We start from the raw sequence: 11,496 nt of genomic DNA on the forward strand, positions 1-11,496 counted from the left end.
ACAAACTTAATTGGTATGGGTTTGGGTTTGGTGTTTTTTTATCAGTTTGGTTTAACTTTTGCCTAATTGATTTTATCCTCTTTTTTCTATTAATTTCTCCCATTTTAAAATCTATTTTCTGTAATAATATTACTATTAAAGTTTAGATTCTTCATCAGCAAACCCCCCCCCCCCCCCTTTTCCCTCCCCGTTTCAGCCGCTTCTTTTAATTAAAAGTTTGTTCTTTTCTATTCTATTCACGTGGTCAATAGCTCAAAAGCTAGCCATTTCTTTGTGTTTTTCGATTATTCAAAAATTAATAGCAAAGAAAGACGTTTACATGTGGTACAACTTAATAACATATACACACCTAATAAGTAATATTATTTTAATTAAATCATATTGAACTAACTTTATTTTATTATCATCGTTGCATATTGACCCAATTATTAAATTCAAGTATTAGATCACTAAAATAACATCCTCAATCATAATATATTATAAATCCAAATGTCTAGATATAACTTTAATTTTATTTTATAACTCCAAACAAATTTTTCAAGAATATGCATATAGTTAATTTATGATTTTCTTAGGTGTCGTTGGTTGAAGTGCCAATATATATTTAGTTTGATTCGCTTTTTCATATTTTTAATAATATTTACATTCCATAAACGTTAGATAATTCTATAAGATATGGTTTCTTCCTTCAATGAGTTTGCTAAATATGATCAACAATTTAACATTTACCATTTTCATAAACTTACGATTTATTTCCTTAGATTCTATTTTATAACTCAAATATGTTTTTCCAATATTATTTACCTAATTTTTAAAAATTTGTGCGCGCGTACTCTAAAACTAGTCATTTTAAAAATTATTGTCCCTTCGTTTAATTAGTCATAACTCGTAAATGACGAAACTGCCCTGTAACAACAGCTTAATGGGCTAAAGTAGCTCACTTAGCATCTTTTGAGGTCGCATGGGTTGTAATCCGGGGCAAGTAGTAGATAAAGCCCGATTTTACCACTCCAGCCCATTTCCAAAATAAGAGAATGCAGCCCAAATAACAAAGACTCGTCTGCTGTCCTTTCAAGTGCCCAAACCCCATATTGTGGCACGTGAGGGTGAGGCCCGACCTATAAGAGCGGTTCAGATTTCCTTACCAAATAAAGGACAAACTATGAAATTAGACATTGTTAATCAAGATTTGGAGTTTTCACAGAGAATTTAATGGTTAAGGATCACCCTTCAAACTACAGTATGAAAAGGTTTAAATCACTCTTGACCAAAATGGATCAGCTTCTTTGTTAACTTTGTAAAAGAAAACAGGAATAAGAAATTGGAACCCTAAATATCGTCTTGCCAAGATGGTTTCGCAGCCAATTTATCAAGAAATTATTGTGTTGTTTTCTAACTTAAAAAGAGCACAGTGTAATTTTATATAACAAATTATTAGCCTCAAATAGAGTTTTTACCATAATAGCAAAATAAGCCATGCTTATACGATGATAGATGCACCAAAGTTTTGGCCAACCGCCTAAAACTTTAGGTAATTAATATTCACTCCGTTTCAATTTATGTGAACTTATTTCTTTTTTAGTCTGTGCCAAAAAGAATGATCTCTTTTTCTATTTGGAAACAATTTATTTTTATACAATGATTTATAGTCACACAAAATATATGTGCCTCATTTTAAACCATAAATTCAAAAGTCTTCTCTCTTTTCTTAAACTCCGTAACCAGTCAAATGACTTCACATAAATTGAAACAATGGGAGTATAATTTTTTTAGTCAAAGTCAACTTATGCTCGTTCTAAATTTAAGAAAATTTCAACCAAACTCTGAGAATGAGAGCCAAAGCAAATCCCAATAAAATATAACAAACATTACTATACTAACCCCAACTTATGCTTTTCCGTAAGACAACCTTCCTAATCACAACTCCTAAATCCTACCGTACGCTTCACATCTAATACTACTTTGCCAACTAGCCAATTTTTTGAAATCCTAAAGTAAACGTGAAATTACAGTTATTAACTTCCGAGTTCCATTGAGTTTCAAAATAGCCTCAAAACCATTAAACGGATTCATTACTTTTTATACGTGGACAAATGAAATTCTTTTACACTCTCAAGTCACTTTAAAGTAATTACATGTAAATCTTTCATAATAATTAGTAAAGTTAATAACCTGAAAAATAAGATATATGCAATTTATCATAATAGTATAGAAAACTCATGAAATGACGATATGGGTGAAACTTGATTGATCATTTTGGGTAGCTTTCAGCGAAAAAGTCAGGGTGGAACGAGCAAAAGAACTACTTCACGAATATAATGATGATATAGAATTGCTTTAATTGATAAAAGTTGAATAGAAATTTAAAATTTCTTTCCAACGAAACAGCTAAATTTGTTAGATAGAAATTGATTGAATTTCCTGAAGCTCTAGCTCCGCCTCTGCTCTTTACCACAAGTTTCACTACCACAGTATATATATATATATATATATATATATATATATATATATATATATATATATATTTTATTTTTATTTTTTTAAGGAATGCAATCACTGTAGTGTATAGACGGCAAGGTTCGCCATCACAATAGTTCAAAGAATGGATGGTAATTTGTAGAGAGAAAATGAAAATGATATACGTACTAAATTACTAACTAAGTTTTTGGTAAATATGCACTTTTACTAAGAAACTCTGACAATAAATGGAAGCTATATCATTCCCACCGTCTTTTGACATCTTGTTCGTTATGAAGATTTGTTTGGTTGTTGAATTTTTAAGGCATCTGATTAGGGGTGTTTAAATCAAACCAAAAAATCACATCAAACCGAAAAGTCAAACTAAATCGATAAAAAAACTCGATTAGATTTGGTTTGATTTGGTTTGGTATTGAATAAAAAAACTCGAACCAAACCGATGTATAAATATATAATTTTTTATATATATTTTTAAGACTTTATATAGAATTTTGTTTAAAAGATATCTAGAAATATTTGAGATCCTCTCATTGGATGTAATATTTAATAGAACTATAAAGTGCATTCATTTTTATTTACTTTAAATAATGGATTGTATAACTTTCTTATTAAGTGTTATTGAAATGCGTGTCACACCCCTTTTATACCTCCAAAAGATATATATGAGTTATGTGGATTGTGGGTTAAAGGGTTTTTTCAATTAAAGTGACATTTTGAAATAGGGATTATTTTGTTATTCAGAGTCGCCACTTGGAATTGTTTTTTGGTGTTCCAAGTCACCTTTTATTTGAATTCCTAGTCAAAGGAAGGTTTGACTCTTTTATTACTGGTCTGCGAAAACAAAGTCCGGATAAGAAATTCTATTGACCGAGGAGAAGGTGTAAGACATTTTTCGAGTCTCGTGGTTCTAGCACGGTCGCTTTATTGACTTAAACTTGGCTTGAATATCTGAATTATTACATGTTTAAAACTTTGTATGCGTTACCGCTTTAGATTAAATTGTAACCGCTTTTAGTGTTTATGAAATTTATTTGAACAAGTCGCGATGTCACAACTCGTCTGTTTTTGTGTACACATTGCGAATGGCATCACGTGAAACGCACCCACGATTTACAACATGTTTATTATTATTATTATTATTTAAAGTTGTGATCAAGTATCGTGAAACGCGCACTCGATTTGATATTTATGTATCGTGACCATGCCACGAGAGTCGTACCAATAGTCACGATAATTTATTAATCGCGCCTAAAGCAAGCTACGATATTTCTGAGTTATTGTACTAAACTAATTTGAGAATTGTTGTGAGGTCTATGAATTATGGGAATCATTTGTGGATGAAGTATGAGACTTGAGTGAAACAAAACAATTGTGTTAGAATCTTAACGGGGAATCTTTATGTATTTGAAAGTTGTTCATTACAATAGCATGTTAAATTAACGTTAGTATATAGGAAACAACTTGTTAGTTTTTCACAGCTATTAAACTAATCCATGAGCCTAAATCCAACATTAAATTAATGAGGGAAGCTAGGTGATTCAATTATACAACTCAAGCATAAGTACATTAGATTATGCGTGCATCCAGTATTCAAAACAAGCTGAAAAGACCAATTAAAAGACTCTCAAATGAAGTGTTGGAGCTCAACAGTGGAATAGCAGTAACGACAACAACCAAAGATCGAATCAAACTTTGCAAACCCAGAAATGATAACTTTGTAGTTATTCACAATTTTTCAACAGCCCTCTATGGTTTTTTTTTCCAATCCTTGCGTCATTTGGCCCAGATCCATCCTTTAACTACTTAGTGAACTCATCTAATGACTTAAAGAGGCAAGATACAGAACAAATATTTTTAAAAAAAATATCCATTTTTAGCTCATGAACTCAATTATCAATGAGGAGAATTCCATATTAGACTTATGTCAAACACATGAAGTTATCAATTACCAATTACATCAAGCATTTTAACATCAAATTGCAACTACACACTTAACAAATAAAATGACTCAATAAACGCTGAAGTAAACACATGGATACAGATTTCATAACACTAACGCTAGAAATAATTATATTATTTTAGACTAAAAATCATAGCTCGACAGTAACAATACAACTCAAAATTATCCAAATGAAACCAAAATGGAAGGCTTAAGCTCGAAGGCACAACGAAACGAGTAGAAATCAGAAGTAACTTCGACTCGATTTTCTGCCTCTAAGCTTTAAACTTTTGATTGCTTTTCTTTGTTCAGATTTTTTTTAATTCCAAAAAGTTTGCTATTTAGTGGGTGGGAGTCAGTGCTCCAGAGAGGTATTTATGATGGCGAATTCTAGGCTTCCTTTTGCGTGAAAGGGAATGGGTAAGTGAGTGAGATGAGTGAGATGAGTGAGATGAGAGAGTTTGGAGGTTGTTTTCGTTTATAAGAAGAAATTAGCAGAAGGGTGTAAGCCATGGGAGGATGCGATTGTTGCTTCTCTCTTGAAGATGAGAGAATGAGTGAGAGCTCCCATTTTTTTGGAAAAACGTGGCTAGGTTTTTGTTTTTAGGGAGGAGGGTCTGTCTTTTTTTCTTTTTTTGTGTGTGTGTTATCTGTGTGTTTTAATGGCTGAAAATAGGGTATGGGGTTTGTGAGTGGGGGACAAAGTGTGGGGGACAAGCATGGGGGGCAAGCGTGGGGGACAAGGAAAAATAGAGTGGGGACAAAGTGTGGGGGACAAGCATGGAAGAAAGCGTGGGGGACAAGCATGGAAGAAAGCGTGGGGGACAAGGGAAAGTGGAGTGGGGATAAAGTGTGGTATTGGTGAGATGAATGGGCGAAAATTCAAACACGGTCAAAAATTAGGTACTCACAGCATGCCCATCTTTGCTTGGAAACATGAAGAGTTTTCAGGCAAAGAAAAGATGAGCGATGTGACTAAGTTTTGACCATATCGTTATTCAAAAGAGGAAGAAAATAAAAGAAAAAGGTGCAACCGAGTCCTGGTTTTGGACAGCCTATATATCCCAAGGTTATAAGGAAATCAGGTCGCGTGTAGTTCAAGAAGAATGGTGGAGTGATAAGTTCGAAAGTCGAGCTAGGTTCCGTCAAGGCTCCGGTCCGTGGCCATGTTATTACATCAAAATTTAAAGGAACTAAACAAGCCTATGAGCTATAAGTTACAAGATTCCTATTTATAAGTCTTCTGAACCTTGATCTTGAGTCTTGACTGGTTGTTCATGTAGACTCTGATCTGAACCTTGATGCTTGCTAGCTGTAGGTGCTAGTTCATTCTCCTACGGCTTCTTCTGAGCAAAACGGAAAATGTGAAGCTCGTAACTTCAGTCATGTTTTGAGCAGTCCATATCATTTCCATCTGCTTCTGCATTTGGATTCACTTTTTTTTCTTTTCTTTTCTTTATTTTGGATTCAGACTTCTTCTTTTGTTCATCTTGAACCTTATGCCTCGAGGTAAAACCTGCTCAAACATCACAACAAACAAACGAACGAAATTTTTCTGCCCCAGTTTTCACTAGAAAAAATTTCGTGAGTTATTGTAACAAAATTCTAAACTACTTCTTTATTGAAAGCAAATAAAAAATAGTAATGGTATACCTTGAAAAGGTCATGATGATTTTTTTTTATTATTGTCCCAAAAGAATGTCTCAACTAAGGATTTGTGTACCTCATGTTGGGAAAATGTGGTCAGAGAATGGGATACCCTATATTGGCAATGATACTAGGGAGTGGTGTATCCTGCATTTAAAATCAAATTAACTAGGGAGTGGTGTACCATATGTTGGAGAATACAGCTAGGGATAGATGTACCCTATACTGGTAAGGAGATCAGGGATTGGTGTACCCTATGCTGGTAAGGAAATATAATCAGGGAATTGGTGTACCATGTATTACTGAGAAGAAAATGTAAACACAGGTTGGCACCCTGTATTACTGAAAAGGAAATGTAACCAGGGGTTGGTGCTCTATATTACTGAAAAGGAAATGTAAACAGGGGTTGGCGCCTTGTATTACTAGAAAGGAAATGTAACCAGGGGTTGGCGCCCTGTATTATTGAAAAGAAAATGTAACCAGAGGTTGGCTCCCTGTATTACTGAAAAGGAAATGTAACCAGGGGTTGGCGCCCTGTATTACTGAGAAAGAAATGTAACCAGGGGTTGGTGCCCTCTACTACTGAAAAGGAAATGTAACCAGATGCTGAATTCCCGGGGCGAAAAGGGTCTACCTGGGTTAAACTATGAAAAGCAAACCTGGGCGAAGAGTACTTCTACTCGGATTATGAGTTGTATCCCCCTAGGCAAAAAGTTTCTACTCGGGTTAAACTACGTAAAAAAACATGAGCGAAGAGTACTTCTACCCAGAACTATGAGCTGAATCCCCCTAGGCGAGAAGGCTCTACCTTTATAAAGCTACTTAAAACAACCTGAGTGAATAGTACTTCTATCCGGAACTATGAGCTGGATCCCTCTAGGCGAAAAAGTTTTACCTGGGTTAAGCTACGAAAAACAGCCTGGGTGAAGAGTACTTCTATCCGGAACTGTGAGCTGGATCCCCTTAGACGAAAAGGTTCTACCTGGGTTAAGCTACGTAAAATAACCTGAGCGAAGAGTACTTCTACCCGAAACTATGAGCTGGATCCCCCTAAGCGAAAAGGTTCTACCTGGGTTAAGCTACGTAAAACATCTTGAGCGAAGAGTACTTCTACCCAGAACTGTGAGCTGGATCCTCCTAGGCGAAAAGGTTCTACCTGGTTAAGCTACGTAAAACATCCTGAGCGAAGAGTACTTCTACCCGGAACTGTGAGCTGGATCCCCCTAGGCGAAAAGGTTCTACCTAGGTTAAGCTACGTAAAACATCCTGAGCGAAGAGTACTTCTACCCGGAAATATGAGTTGGATCTCCCTAGGCAAAAAGGTTCTAGTTGGGTTAAGCTACGTAAAACATCCTGAGCGAATAGTACTTCTACCCAGAACTATGAGCTAGATCCCCCTAGGCAAAAAGGTTCTACCTGAGTTAAGCTACGTAAAATATCGTGAGCGAAGAGTACTTCTACCCGGAACTGTGAGCTGGATCCCCCTAGGCGAAAAGGTTCTACCTGGGTTAAGCTATGTAAAACATCCTAAGCGAAGAGTACTTCTACCCAGAAATATGAGTTGGATCCCCCTAGGCAAAAAGGTTCTACCTGGGTTAAGCTACGTAAAACATCCTGAGCGAATAGTACTTCTACCCGGAACTATGAGCTGAATCCCCTAGGCGAAAAGGTTTTACCTGGGTTAAGCTACGTAAAACAACCTGAGCGAAGAGTACTTCTACACGGAACTATGAGCTGGATCTCCCTAGGCAAAAAGGTTCTACCTTTATTAAGCTACTTAAAACAACCTGAGCGAAGAGTACTTCTACCCGGAACTATGAGCAGGATCCCCCTAGGCGAAAAAGTTCTACTTGGGTTAAGCTACGAAAAACAACCTGGGTGAAGAGTACTTCTACCCGGAACTGTGAGCTGGATCCCCCTAGGCGAAAAGGTTCTACCTGGGTTAAGCTAAGTAAAACATTCAGAGCAAAGAGTACTTCTACCTGGATCTATGAGCTAGATCCCCCAAGGAAAAATGGTTCTACTTGGGTTAAGCTACATAAAACATCCTGAGTGAAGAGTACTTTTACCTGAAACTATGAGCTAGATCCCCATAGGCTTAAAAGTTCTACCTAGGTTAAGCCACAAAAAGCAAACCTGGGCGAAGAGCACTTCTACTCGGATTATGAGTTGTATCCCCCTAGGCAAAAATTTTCTACCCGGGTTAAACTACGTAAAACAACATAAGCGAAGAGTACTTCTACCCGGAACTATGAGCTAGATCCCCCTAGGCGAGAAGGTTCTACCTTTATTAAGCTACTTAAAACAACCTGAACGAAGAGTACTTCTACCCGAAACTATGAGTTGGATCCCCCTAGGCGAAAAAGTTCTACCTCGGTTAAGCTACGAAAAACAGCCTGGGTGAAGAGTACTTCTACCCGGAACTGTGAGCTGGATCTCCCTAGGCGAAAAGGTTCTACCTCGGTTAAGCTACGTAAAACAACCTGAGCGAAGAGTACTTCTACCCGGAACTATGAGCTAGATCCCCCTAGGCGAAAATGTTCTACCTGGGTGAAGCTACATAAAACATCCTGAGCGAAGAGTACTTCTACCCGGAACTGTGAGTTGGATCCTCCTAGGCGAAAAGGTTCTACCTGGTTAAGCTACGTAAAACATCCTGAGCGAAGAGTACTTCTACCCGGAACTGTGAGCTGGATCCCCTAAGCAAAAAGGTTCTACCTGGGTTAAGCTACGTAAAACATCCTGAGCGAAGAGTACTTCTACCCGGAAATATGAGTTGGAACCCCCTAGGCAAAAAGGTTCTACCTGGGTTAAGCTACGTAAAATATCCTGAGCGAATAGTACTTCTACCCGGAACTATGAGCTGGATCCCCCTAGGCGAAAAGGTTCTACCTGAGTTAAGCTACGTAAAACATCTTGAGCGAAGAGTACTTCTACCCGGAACTGTGAGCTGGATCCCCCTAGGCGAAAAGGTTCTACCTGGGTTAAGCTATGTAAAACATCCTGAGCGAAGAGTACTTCTACCCGGAAATATGAGTTGGATCCCCCTAGGCAAAAAGGTTCTACCTGGGTTAAGCTACGTAAAACATCCTGAGCGAATAGTACTTCTACCCGGAACTATGAGCTGAATCCCCCTAGGCGACAAGGTTCTACCTGGGTTAAGCTACGTAAAACATCCTGAGCGAAGAGTACTTTCTACCCGGAACTATGAGCTGGATCCCCCTAGGCGAAAAGGTTCTACCTTTATTAAGCTACTTAAAACAACCTAAGCGAAGAGTACCACTACCCGGAACTATGAGCTGGATCCCCCTAGGCGAAAAAGTTCTACCTGGGTTAAGCTACGAAAAACAGTATGGGTGAAGAGTACTTCTACCCGGAACTGTGAGCTGGATCCCCCTAGGCGAAAAGGTTCTACCTGGGTTAAGCTACGTAAAACAACCTGAGCGAAGAGTACTTCTACCCGGAACTATGAGCTGGATCCCTCTAGGCGAAAAGGTTCTACCTGGGTTAAGCTACGTAAAACATCCTGAGCGAAGAGTACTTCTACCCGGAACTGTGAGCTGGATCCTCCTATGCGAAAAGGTTCTACCTGGTTAAGCTACGTAAAACATCCTGAGCGAAGAGTACTTCTACCCGGAACTGTGAGCTGGATCCCCTAAGCGAAAAGGTTCTACCTGGGTTAAGCTACGTAAAACATTCTGAGCGAAGAGTACTTCTACCCGGAAATATGAGTTGGATCCCCCTAGGCAAAAAGATTCTACCTGGGTTAAGCTACATAAAATATCCTGAGCGAATAGTACTTCTACCCGGAACTATGAGCTGGATCCCCCTAGGCGAAAAGGTTCTACCTGAGTTAAGCTACGTAAAACATCCTAAGTGAAGAGTACTTCTACCCGGAACTATGAGCTGGATCCCCATAGGCTTAAAGGTTCTACCTGGGTTAAGCTATGTAAAACATCCTGAGCGAAGAGTACTTTTACCCGAAACTATGAGCTGGATCCCCCTAGGCGAGAAGGTTCTACCTTTATTAAGCTACTTAAAACAACCTGAACGAAGAGTACTTCTACCCGGAACTATGAGTTGGATCCCCCTAGGCGAAAAGGTTTTACCTGGTTTAGGCTATGAAAATGAGAGGTATGGACAGTAGTGATGCATGCTGAAGATTTTAAGGAGCTTACATTTGGTGACATTCGTCCTTTGAGAACCGCCATTCTGCACTGCTTTATTCCTGCTTCAAATAAAGAAAATTTGTGAGTTTATAAAGTGGTGGTCGGTTTGTGGCCTTGATGCACTGAGGAGTTTGAGTTCACGGACACCCCGTTGTCGAAGAGCTGATTCTATCAGAGTGGTACCGAGATGCTCGGATACTTTGTATCATTTTCTGGAGACTGTCTTTCTGACGTCTCCCCTGGTTGTTTCATACCCGGATGTCCACAGTACCGTTAACCCTTGTATCTAAGGCAAAGCAGTTTTTCTTTAAAATCAAACTTAGTTGTCTTGCACTCAGAACTAATTTGTGTATGTAGTGCTTATCAACTTTTCCCATGAAGCAACTCTTGCTTAGGCGAGCTTTTCAGTTTCTTTAAGACACTTTGTCAGCCTTATCAAAAGAGATCACAGATGGATTCCTGCCTTCGTCAATGCCGTATATGCTCCAAATTGTGCTCGGTATTACGGGAAAACTGTAGACAGTTTTGCAGCCATTTTTTCTTTGCTTTTGATGCAAGATTAGACCGAAAGGGAATTTAAGAAAAATTATGGAAAAGAATAGAAGAGCAATTGGAAGTGAAAAAGGGATTGTGTCTAAATAAAAGGTGTCCCTTTCGGGGAGAGAAATAAGGAGACTTATCTGGATATATGTGCCGACTTCAATGAATCATGACATGCATTTTGGACTGGACGCCTAATCTGTTTGAGCTGTCTAATTCTCAAAATACGTCACAAATGTTCATCTTGAAACTCTCTTGGTTGTGCTCATGCCGGAGCATCGAAGACCCTTATTCGGCTAGTAGCGCCCTTTGCGGGTTTTCGCTAACTGGCCTCTCTCATTTCTCTAATCACCGTTGCCTTATGGTGCCCATCTGGTTTTCACCAATAAGACTCTTGCATTTCTCTGCTTACTGTCGCCTTACAGTGCTCATATGGGTTTTCACCGATAAGACTCTCATTTCTTTTTTTTTTCTTTTTTTTTCATGCGGAATGTTGGCCAATGCCCACTGGCATGAGGACTTCAAGTATTCTCAAAGATCGATCAGAAATTCTTGACAGGAAAAGGTGGAAAGAACCTTGAACTAAATTACAACTTTTGGAACTGTTTCTACGGGAAAACCGTAAGATAAAAACAAACTTCTGCCCCAGTTTTGGAGTATTGGGAATATCGAATTTTGTTGCGATGGGACCGAACCTAGGGTAAGGCTGCCTACGTATCCTTT

This window comes from Nicotiana tabacum, chromosome 19 (genome assembly GCF_000715075.1).
Source record: "Nicotiana tabacum cultivar K326 chromosome 19, ASM71507v2, whole genome shotgun sequence".
Lineage (NCBI taxonomy): Eukaryota > Viridiplantae > Streptophyta > Magnoliopsida > Solanales > Solanaceae > Nicotiana > Nicotiana tabacum.